Raw genomic sequence first — 12,561 nt, 5'->3', positions numbered from 1 at the left:
TAATAGTTCACCTCAGCTTTGACCTACATGGTATATATATATACAACCTGTCCTGGGATAAGGTGGTAATTAGTGTCACAACCAAATTAAGTAGTGCCCATGTCATAAACAAGTAATAACCATTTAAAACAGTTTTTTCTGCACTAGGTTAACTAAGGGTTAACAATAATGATAGTAACCGTTTTTTTTCTGCGCATGTCAAAAAGAAATTTATTGCTGCGCCACTAACAAAGATAAAAACTTTTGCCTCCTTTGCTTTATATAAATCATTATAATTGGTCAAAGAAAACAGGGAGTAACCCTATGATAACACCCTAGCGAAGACCGCTAGATAATTGGCGATTCTAATTAGATTTATGACGTGGCGAAAAACAATTGGCTATCATACAAACAAAACCCGCTTACATTTTTCGCAAAGTCGAAGACAACTCTGCCCACACCTTGGAGTAAATCTGTCAATTTGATCAGTTGTCAGCGTCTTCCCGCCGCGACCTCCCTGGCGTACCCTTGCCCCGCATGCCCGATAAGCCGACCGCCGGCCCGTATATATATATCTGCAGAATGACTGAACGACGATCTCTAAGCTGTAACTAACTAAATATCTCTGACCTCCGTCTTACACCACCTTGACGTGAGTAAACAATCTTGCTTTGCAACCGATAAGCGTCTGCCTAATTAATTCCACTCCAAGCATCACAAGTACCCGCCTGACGGCCTTCTAAGGCCCCGGACCCTTATCTGCCCGGGTGGGAGTCAGGGAGAGCTGCTGGCCGGCTGCCCTGGGTCCCAACAATTAGATTTTAATGTTGGCTAATCCTAAACACTATTTGGATGCAGGGAGGTACATGCTGCCTTGAAAAGTAAATGGGGGCAGCTGAAAAAGTAGTTATAAGTTTACATATGGCAAGAATATTTATTTTTCTAGGTTGCTTGCACCATTTATTGAATTTGAATCTGATTCTTTCCATTGAAATTGATACCACGTAGTACCTGTCATATTATGATGTAAGTGTGAATGTGTATTGTTAGTACATGCATCTGCACTGCATAGCATACACAGACATATCCTCATACTCACACCCACACATACGCACACCCATATGTTTGGAACAGATTTAAGTGATAACGACACGCCGAAAAGTCCTGAACCACATGCACATTCCATACAGTGACTGGTTATTTTAAAGCAAACTTATGAATGTTTTCAGGCAGTAATTGCCAAGTAAATGCTCATCTAATAGCTGCTGATATCATTGTACTGTAACAATTTGTTGTGGTAATATACTGTTCCCTGAAAATCTTCAGAGAACATCAAGTCCTATAGAACACAATTATGAGGGTAAACAGTTGAAATACAGTATGCATGCACAATTCAGGGAAAGGTTCCAAAGTGTAATTCTATCATAAGCTACTTTAGCAGTACAGTAAACAAGGGACTGTGGCTGGCCAGGAAAGGCTATATCTGGAATAATTAATCAATAATTCTTTACAAAAAATGTTACCAGCTATAAACAATTTACAGCCAAATACAGCAATGCCAAATATTATAATGTGTGTGTGTGTGTATACTATATGTGTAGACTATACTGGATTATATATGCATATGTAATATATACACACGTATATATACATGCACATGTGTGTATACATACATATATATATATATGCTTTTATTTATATATATATATACACACACACACATCTAGTACTGTGTGTGTATATATATAGTATACATACACACACACATGTATGTATGTATATGTGTGTGTATGTGTATATATATAATATATATATATATAAAAGCTTGTATCTATCTAAATACACACACATACACACATGTATGTGTGTATTTGTATATATATATCTATACGTGTGTGTGTGTGTATATGTATATGTGTGTGTGTGTATGTGTATATACATATATATATATATATATATATATATATATATATATACACACACACATACATACCTACATACATACACACACACACACACACACACACACACACACACACACACACACGGGATATATAAAAAACCTAGTATAGTCTGATGTAAAAAAAAACTGTAACATAGCATATGAGATCTTATGATTTGTATGGTAAGAATCTATGATTTATAGGAGATTCTGGTGTGGCAGACAGTGAAAATTGGAAAACTAGAATCCTGAAAATGTAAACTGTATTTTAATGGTGGAGAAGCATTTATAACAAAAAGCACAATACAATGATTAATTTATAATTATTCCTATCCCCCCCCCTCCCCCAGGAATGGAATACTGATCTTTTTCTTTCCCCCAACTGTTTTAAGTGTTTTATTTGCATACTGGATAATCTATGGGATAACTTTTAATCTATGGGAATTTTTTAGTTTTTTTTATTATCAGAAGGATTAGTGATCAACTATTAATATGAAAATTCGAATCTATCTATAAATCATAGTATATTAAAAATGAAAAATAAAATCCACAATTTTTCTTCTCTCTTTTAGGAAAAACAACTTAGATTATTAAAGCTGAAAAAAAATCTAAAATTGTAATTTTTTTTTTCTGAGTACCCCTTGGAGTTTATGTTTTAGATTCTTTGCAATTCTCCAAGCTCAGACAATGAAAACAGACCTAACTGTTAGGCAACTGATGTTCTGCCTGACCATTGTAGTCAGTTTGTCATATTCACCTGCTGTGGTGCATGTTACGATTAGGCTAAGTACAGACAACCAAAAAGCAAAAGGCTGAATCAATTCAATCTCTGTGGGTTTCATAGATTTCATAGGTTTTCATGGTTGGATAGGACCTCAGTAGATCATCAAGTCTGACCCCCTTCCCTGGGCAGGAAAAAGTGCTGGGGTCAGAAGACCCCAGCCAGGTGTATGCTAAACTGTGTAGATTGAACAGTTAAGCAAGTGAACAGACATTCACTTTTGATTCTGGAAACGCAGCCACATGCCTGCCTGCAGTGGCCCAGGCCAGAAGCTGGGGGTGCTAGAGCATGCCTTCCTGCTTGGCTGTAGCAGACAGCTTGGGCCAAGGCTTGGCCTCCCACCCTGTGAGTGGGGGATTCTGGGGGAGCTGCAAAGCATCATGGGATGTGTGTGTGTGGGTGGTGGGATTGTGAGTTAACTTGAATGTGGGACAGAAGTTCAATAAACTGATTTAACCTAAATCAGTCAAGTCTGATACTACATCCATCCAGGTTTATCTTAAACCAGTTTTGGCCACTTTGAAAGCAGTTTATATGCTCTGAACTTCCGTGGTATTACAGATTTGAACCAGTTTCCGATCACTTATGCCAGTTTATGTGTAATTTCTGTCCCTAGCCTTAGAGTATAAGTACTTCAAAGCAAGGTCTATCATTTCCGTTCTGTGGTTTTATAGTGCTAATCTCCTTTTACAGTAAGAGAAAGGAGAAGGGAGGCTTTGGCAGCACTAAAGGTCTGTAGATCTAAGATAGAGTCCATTTTATTGTATGGAGCAGAACTATGTGTTACTAACGACTCATTTAAAAATAGAAAAAAATTCTAATTATATTTTAAAGCAGCTTTTATCTCTGTCACGTTCTACAATGGGAGGTCTTATGTGATCTGAAACAGCTTAGTGTGAGTCCTTCAGCTTACTTAAGAACTCTAAATTATTGGGTAAAAATTAGAGCTTGTACCCCTATCAGATACCCTAAGAAATGCATTTTAGAAGCCTCTCCTCTTCCAAATATGCCCTTATTTGGATGGTCAAATTACATTGTTTTCTCCTCCAGACAAATGACATGGTAAATGTGCTGACAGTTACTGACCCAGTATCTCTCCTATATTTAAAACAAGAGGTAAATTTAAGAATTAAAGATAGCATCATGCTGAAAGATTTGCAGGCAGTGAGATTCTCTCAGACTTCTTTTTTGAGATTTATACAGCACTTTTCTGGTTTAGACAATTATTTATCTCCAATACGAAACTGCAACCAACAAAAGGCCATTACTAGACTGCAATTCACTCTAATGAGATATGCAGTTGTCACGGGGAGGTGGTGTCAGACCTCATACACAGACAGGATATGTTCTTGCGGGAAGGACAAAATAGATTACTTAAATCACCATTTGTGGTCTTGCTCAGTCCTTTAAGAAATAAGAGGAAAATGGATCTCTCCTTTAGTGGAAACTTCTAAATACTGGGCAAGTGAAGAAAAATCAAGTTGGCTTCTTTCTAACAATTTACAGCCCATCCTATACTCCCTAAGTGTATTTGTGTTATTTGTACAAAGAATAAGGGCCACAGTCAAATATAATTTCGTGTTTTTAATTTTTTACTCCATTTTATATACTTTGATTTTATCTATTTTTGCATCATTATGTACTATATTCTACTTTAATTTTGTTTAAATTGGCAGAATATGTAATTGTACTGTTTGGGTTGGTCTAATAAAAGATATCAAATTCACCCAAGGAACCTTGTCTGCCTATGTCCTTAGACCAACACGGCTACAACCTACACCCCTGTAATTGTACTGTATGCTTTTACCAATAACTGTAAATTATATACTTTTATTGTAGACAAGGTTCTTTGGGTGAATCTGATATTTTTTATTAGACCAACTTAAATAGGTGGGGAATAGTTATTAAGCAAGCTTTCAGGTTCAAAAACCCTTAGTAAAGAAGCCAGAGGCTGGGCTGGTATGCATGCAAAGCCTGTCTTGCATGCATACCAGCCCAGCCTTTGGCTTCTTTACTATTCATTCCATCCAGGAAGAGCACACATCAACTGCAGAGGCATCCTCAGCCTGATGAAGGGTTTTTAAACCTGAGAACTTGCTAAACATTTTTTCCCCCAACTATTTAAGTTGGTCTAACAAAAGATATGAGATTCACTCAAGGAACCTTGTCTGCTTATGTCTGTAGACCAACACAGCTACAACCTTCACCCCTGTATACTTTTATTGTCAATTTTACTGCTGTGTTTTAGCAAAAGCTGTAAATAAACTACTGCTACAGAGCCTATCACAACAATAGGCCATGACCCATGACTGTGGCCCCAAAGTGCTATTGCAATACAAATAAATAATGATTTAATCCAAATCTTTGTTGAGGCAAATTTCCTTGTGTTTTTCATGTTTCAATACTTGGGTTGCAAAAACAGGAAGAGATTTTTTAAAACCAGTTTAATGGGAATTCTGGGTTTGCTTTTATTTCTTTTTTAAATTTAAAATATTTACATTTATATTGGCTCTGAGAGCTGCTCTAATTAAAGTGTGCAGAGCGCCTCATGTGTCAGCATTCCTGAGCTTAAAAATGGCAGTGGGAGCAATTTATTTAAAGCTCATCTGATGAGCTTTAGATAAAGTGCCCTCACTGTCATTTTTAAGTGTGGGGACGCTGATACACGAGACACTGGAGGCTGCTGGAGCACAGTAATTACCAAATCCAGCAGACTCAATTAATTGAGACTGCTCCGACGTGCTATAATTACAGTGCATCAGAGCAGCCTCGCTGCTCGTATATAGGCACCCACAGTATTTGAAAGTTGTTTTGCATTGATTTTATTGTATTACATGTACAAGGGAAAACTGAAATGAGGTATAATGTTCTGACAAATTTGAGTGCCATGCTTGCTGCTCAGAAACACAGAAAGGAGCACTGTTAGTTGGCTGAAAGTACTTAAGGTTGGTAACTGTTTTACCAGATCTCTAGGTAAAAATGCCCAATAGAGAATTGTGAGGTGGGTGAATAAGGACAATGTACATGTAACAGGTAATGTGCAACTAATTGGTCAACTGCACAATTACCCTGAAACCAGCTACATATGCAAATTAGCTATCACATGATAAAAAGCTCCAACCAGCTATAAAGTCAGGCCTCAAAAACGTGTACTAACTTTATAGCTGGTTGCTACGGAGCTTTAATTTGCACGTGTAGCAGGGTATCCCCTGCAGCTGGAAGCCTGTCAGCTGACCACATTCCCAGCCAAGGGGTGCAATCACTGAGCCCTAGGGATCATGGCTGCCTTGATCCCCAAAGCTTGGGTGGGGTGAAAACCCCTGGGCCGACACAGGCTCTTGGTCTTGGCTGTGCCTCACTCTGGTTCCCAGCTGGACGTGGCCCCCTGCAGCTGGGATCTTCCCGCCCATGGGTGCCTGCTCCTTGCTGATGTAGGGGAAGCCTAGGATTGGGCTCCCCCTACACGGGCAATAAAGTGTGATTGATTTTAATATGCGATCCCACAGTCATGCTTCCTGCCGGGCATGTGTGACATGGCACGAGGCACAATTATGTGATTCACACTTGTGATCCAACTGCATCTTTACCTGCATGTGTAGAGGGGGCCTAAGTGATTAAGGATCTGCTTGCATCCTATCTAATCCAGTGATTCTCAATCAGGGTGGTGTGGCATTTTGGAGTGCCTCAAAATGTTAGCACTGTTAGGTGTGCAAACATCATTCACAAGATAAATCCAGAGATTTCAAATAGAAATTCATAGTGTTAAAAACACTCTAACCTGTTGTGGTCCTTCAGAGTTCCTTGCAACAGAAGAATTGCTTTATTATTCTTCCTGTAGTAAAAAACAAACAAACAATGGAAATTAAAAGCTGGCATTTTCTGAGGGGTGCCATAAGTCTAACAACAGGTGCCTTCAGTCTAGAAAGTTTGAGAACCACTGGTTTAACCTGTTTCTAGAAAACATGAGCATAATGGAAAATCTAACCAGCCCAGGTTGAACTATGACTGATTATCTGGCAATGAATAAACATAGCAGTTTGTCAATGTAAATCCATTAGAAAGTGGCATCGGTCCAAAAGGATCCACCCTTAATCTATGTCTGGTACCTTTGTCATTACACAGTGACTGAGATTTAAAAAAAGAGAGAAACAAAATCTTGCTTATCCAATTTAACCGAATGTTCTAAGACTAAATCATCACATTAATTGGAATGTGCCTAAGGCCTTTCCATTAAGGTGATTTCACCTCCTATCCCACTTCAAGATGATAAAATGGCTTTTGTCTTACCATGTCTACACTGTAATTGTGGTTTTAGAAGACCTTAATGTACTATTAGTAGTACTACTAATAGTACCTAAGCTCCTCTAGAGTGCTTTTTCTTTGTTGCAACATGCTTTACACGGGCATTGAGCTGAATATTATTATCCCTGTTGTACAAATGGGGAAATTGCTATTCAGGGAGTCAAAGTGACTGGGCTGACATCATGAAGTAGGGCCAATAGAACACCTAGCATGAAACCAAGTCTCCTAAGTTTCAGTTGGGTGTGTCTACATGAGATGCTTTGCTGTGCAGCAGACTAATTTGCTGCCTAGTAAAGTGTCACTGTCTACACGTGCACAGCACTTAGGGTTCAGTAGACTAATTTACTGCATTGCTGAATAGTTCCATCAGATACAAGTGGTATCTGGCAATGCAGTAAATTATTGCGCTTAAATGCATGTGTAGATGGTGACATCAGCATTAGTTTAAAAGCTGGAGGGACCAGCCCTTCCTTCCTTTCATTTAGGTGGGAAAGGATTGAACCAGAAAGCTGCCTCTTTCCTGCTTTTCTTTACAGGATGTTGATTGAAAAGGATGCATCTAAGCTCCTCTGCTCCTCATTTCTGCTTTCTTTCACAGGGTGGAAGTGGAAAGAGGTATTGTGTCAAATTGAGGCAGAGTATATTCAGTCACATTAATTGCATGTGTACAAGCAATGTGCCCGTTGAGGACTTTTAACTACTAACCCACACAGCCTCCCACTAGTGGATATTGAGGATAATGGGCATATTTGCATTGCAATTACTGTTCATGTTGATGTGTCTGTGCTAGCTTTAAATGAGGGCAAGATCTTGAGGGCAGAGTCCATCCTTGGTCCTGTGCTGGTACAATAACTGGCACAATGGACTATGATCCAGGTTTTACTGCAATGCAAATCAATAATAATCTAGTCTATGTTAACTTCTAGTCAGATGCCCTTTCATCTGGGTATTGCTAGCAGTGTCAACAGTGTGGATTGAAATGCCTACTCAAGGATCTGAATAAATACTTGTGTACCTAGCCTGTACTTCTACAGTCTTACTGCAACCAATATGTGAGCTAACCAGTTAAAAGCTATCTTGGGAATGTCCACATGAGCAGCAATGACTACAGTGTATACATACCCAGTATAGCTGTGGCAGTAAATATTTTAAACAGCCTTTAAATCATAGAAATCAAAGACTTTTTCTCTCATCACCTCTTTGGAAAATGAACATTTTCTATGTTGTGCCACAGGCTAGATTCTCTTTTATGCTGCTGTAAATTTAGTGCTAGCTTGCATATGTCAAAAGGGTTATAAAAGTGGTGGATTGTCCAGTTGAGGATAACGGGAGCATGGACTATGCCACTTCCTAGCCTTCAGCATAAGGGTGAATCTGAGATAAGGGAAGGTAGTCACACTGTCACAGCATTCCAGCAGTCTGTGGCTGATATAATGTCCCTTTGCAACTGTAGCCAGCTGTGGCAGGGCACTGCGGATGCCTGCCACTTTAAGGGCCTGGACCTGGCAGCCACCAGGTGCCCGATGATGGCAGCCATTTTGAATCTGGGGCTGCCTATATAAACAGGGCAGTTCTGCTGCTGGAGGCCAGGCAACAACACCACCTGGCTGGAGGGCTGCTGGTATCATCTGGAGGTAAGGGAAGAGCTGTAGGGGATGGTCAGGAGGCTCCTGGTCCTGGGTACGACCGAAAATTGCACTCTGCCAGGAGTGGGTGGCCTGGTGGGGCTCCCAGTGGTGCAGGAGCCCCCAGAAAATGCCAGGCCAGTTACCACCCTGGTGAAAGGCGGGTTGGAGCGCCTTAATCCCTAGCCTCCACAATTGGGTGGGTTACCCCTTTGTAGGGCCTGGAGGGTGAACCCCCAGACAAAGAGAGTGAGGCCATAGACTCACACCTGTCTGGACTTCCCCTGACTGGTCAATGCTGGGGCCAGGACCGGAAGGGTGGAAGCCCACAGCGAGGGACGCCCAAGAGCTGAGGGCCTGGGGTTCCAACTGGCCTGGAGGTGGGCCAGGGCTAGTAGTCAAAGGTCCTGGGGGACCACACCCAGAAGGGGAAGCAGTTCAGGGAGCTATGCTGCCCAGGATGAAGGCGGATTAGGCCGCTGGAATGGAGGGATCATAGAGAGGTTCAACACTAGGATTATGGGGCCCAGTATGGGACCAGTGATTGTGAGAACATCTGGATGCCATCTGTGAGGCTTGGGCTGTGGTGAAGGGGAGGAATGGAGCCGCAGATAGTGCCCCCTGGCATCGGGGCAAGAAATGGGCAGCCTCCTGCTTATTAAGATCAATTAAACAGTTAACAACAAGGCATGGCTGGTGAGAAGGCGGGCAGTTATCCCAGAAACATGTGGGCAGGCCACTGGGAAGTCAGCCCCGAGCAGGTCCCCTGTTACACCAGCCAATGCCAGCCAGCCAGCCACCCAACTATAGCTGGGAGAATCTAAGGCTGCTGTAAACGGCAGAAAAGCCTGACAGTGAAGAACCAGCTATCAAAATTGTTAAGTCACAAATGGCTCACTTTTTGTCATATCCCTTCCAGTGATACACTGTGAACATGGGATGCACATCAGAACTTGGCCCCATATGTTGAATAGGATGTGAAAACAAGTTGTACTACAGCCCAGCTGAGAAAAGTAACCATTTGCTCTCCATATCCTATCATGCCAATGAAAATGGAGAGGCTTGAACAGCTGACTGTTCCATTCTGTAAACCCCAAAAAGGAAGACTAATGTTCTTGAAGACCTGACAGTCCATCCCACAACCTGAGTTGTATAGGGTAATCCCTATTGCGATAGGATATTGTTCCTTGAGTGGTAGTCTTTTACTGCCACCCTACGTATTTCAAAGTATCCATGACTGCAACGAGAGGGATCTAGTGCTAATCGGAGAAGTCTGGAATGTGGGAACTCATTTGGATGAGTTTAGCTCCTTCTCAGCTTGTATGCATCTTTTTGGTTGACACAACCAGTCTTTTCAGCAGGCTTAACCTTACTCCTAGCAATGCTCTCTACATACCAAGAACAACTCTGGTTTGGCTATTTATGACAGGAGCAATTGGAAATGATGGGGCAAAATTCGGCATAACACTTTGAAAGTGTATGTGCTTTTTAAAACATGTTATTTAGCTATGTTGTAAATGCTTACACCAGAACAGGAGATCCCTTGAGGCTTGGGAGATATTTGCCCTGGTTGGGCTCCTTCTTAGCCTGGGCACTGAGGAACGTCATATGGCCTGTTCATGGGGTACTTCCCTCAACTTGGCCACCACACCTTGATCTTCAATAAAAGGAGGGTCCTGGGATGGTACTGACAACCCCTATGGGCACACTTGTGTTGTTGGTGTTCTTGGAACTACACCCCATCCACTCGTCAACCAAGATCTGGCTGATGTCAATGGTCCTGTCCCCAGGTTTACACGGCCTGATGCCTCTGGCCCATTCCAGGGCTTTAGCTGTGTCAGGCCCTTAATTAGTTCTGGGCCTTGGAATTTACTCTTGATTGTGCTCAATTTATGAAGCCTTAATCAAGCTGCATCATCAGTTTCATTTGCAGGTTTTCCAAAATTAACACAGTCTGTAATTAAATCATAGTTGATCTTAAATCAATACAGTTGCTAATTAATTCACAGGCTCTCTTAAATAAATAAAATTCAAAATTAATTCATAATTGGTGTCAATCAGATCCCAGCCTTTAACTAATTCCTGGGTGTTCAGCAGTCTCTGTTTCAATTAATTCCCCTGCTCAAATCAAATAGTTCGGCCTTACTTACTTTCGGGTTTGGGGTTCATTACCCACCTCAAATATCCTGCTGTTCTCCAAATTAACACTGACCACCTCTTTAAAGGACAATGTAACTCAAAGGAATGACATCTTTGCCATGCCCATATGTTGGGTCATGGCAGCTGTCACACTCATGTGTTCTCTGTTTCAATGTCAGCATGTTGGGGTCCATGAGGAACCTTTTTTCAGGCTGCCCTGGATTGCTAGATGGTTGGATACCCCTCCAGGTTTCCAGACTGGGGACAGGGTTCCTTACCACTCTCAGTGTTGCAGAGTTTGATGCAGCTGTGGTACTCTTCCCCCCCAGTGCTTGAATCTGCTCACTTTTTTCTAGCTGGCTCTGGGCATGGGTCTGTGATGTGAAATCCTGAGTGCCCTCATAGCCTCAGACAGCAAGTGCTTATAAACCATTGCAGTGGCACTGCTTACCGCTCCGCTTCCACCGGCTCCATACCTGTGGGTAAGTATTGGCCATTTCCCGCCCTTACCGGGCATTCTGCTGCATTCATCCAGTGTCCTGCCGTGCCTCCTGGGTCCCTCCTATGTTGAGGCTAGCACCTGTGGTGTGCCCTGCTGTTACAAATGCATTTAAATATGCTTTATTACCTGGAAAATCATTTAATTTCTTCCCTTTACCTTTTATTAACTGTTTGACCCTGATGCTTTCTGTTACAATATGTGAACAGGAACAAGTGTTACATGTTTAGGATATCTACAAGCTAAAGAAAAGTGCATCCTTAACACTGTGCAAAAGCATGAAAGTTGTTTTTATTTTGAAGTGGATCTCACTAATACTGTTGAATACTGTTGAATAGTAGATTCAATTTGAATCTACTATTTTTTTGTAATAAAGAGGATCAAAATGTAGCCCCCTCCACAAAATAAATAAAACCAGAATAGGGAAAATATGTTTGGGTAGTGGGTTGATAAATTAATTGTTTATTGTATTACTTTTTAGGTGTCCTTTCAGATCCTGTCTTGATACAGAGCTCAGTCATATTATTTTCTAAACAAAATTTATTTAAGCAACATCTTTAAACAGTAGCTTACATAACTAACAGCAGAACAAAACTTGGAGATGCATATATTTGCCTAGAATTGATATAAAATACTTGTCAGGTGAAAATAGGCTCTATAACAAGATCCTATTCTTGATAAGAAATTGTGTGAATGCCATGTGAATATTGTTAAATGGTGTGAGTCTCAAATATCACTAAGCTAGCATCTATTGCCTTAAATACCTGCCCTTAAGGTATAGTGACAAGTAGAACACCTTGAGGGAGAGGGAATAGATACCATGCCAGCATGTATGAATAAGATGATAAAACCTATTTGCATTAGGTCCCATCTACTAAAACTAAGAAAATCTATACCAAAAAATTGGCAGATTGCCCTTTTTTATCTGACCTCCCTGGATCAATGATCAAATTTACTTGTATAAGGAAATGGTGCTATATGCCACTCACCAGTTCCTTCAAAATGTAGAACTTTATCTGATTCTTCAGCTAAGAAAAATAGCTATGGGAATAACAGCCTAACATAAAATTGGCTGTGCATTGTGGAGAGGAGGATGGAAACTTTACCTGATGCCACATAAAATGGAGCTGGTACTTTATAGCAGAGCATTAAATTCTCACTCCAGTTAGTCTGACATCAAAGTTATGAATGATATTGGATGTCAACTAATCAGGAACTGGAATGGCAGGATTTAGATTGATAGTCAGAAATAAGCAGAAACCTATGAGCACTCGAGAAGGAAATGAAGAGGGAA

The 12,561-nt window shown here is 40.9% G+C and overlaps 1 protein-coding gene across 1 annotated transcript in view; it reads left to right on the top strand.

The window, feature by feature from the left end:
* Positions 1 to 237: 237 nt before the first annotated feature.
* RAPGEF2 (Rap guanine nucleotide exchange factor 2) overlaps positions 238 to 12,561 on the top strand; it is a 333,613-nt gene continuing 321,289 nt past the window's right edge. The window contains exon 1 of the mRNA XM_059721919.1: positions 238 to 631. The gene's annotated coding sequence lies outside the window, so the exon portion shown is untranslated. The remainder of the gene's footprint in view (positions 632 to 12,561) is intronic.

The sequence above is a fragment of the Alligator mississippiensis genome, chromosome 2 (genome assembly GCF_030867095.1).
Source record: "Alligator mississippiensis isolate rAllMis1 chromosome 2, rAllMis1, whole genome shotgun sequence".
Taxonomy (NCBI): domain Eukaryota; kingdom Metazoa; phylum Chordata; order Crocodylia; family Alligatoridae; genus Alligator; species Alligator mississippiensis.
The sequence above is the reverse complement of the archived record's forward strand: the minus strand, read 5'-3'. Positions and strand labels throughout refer to the sequence as shown.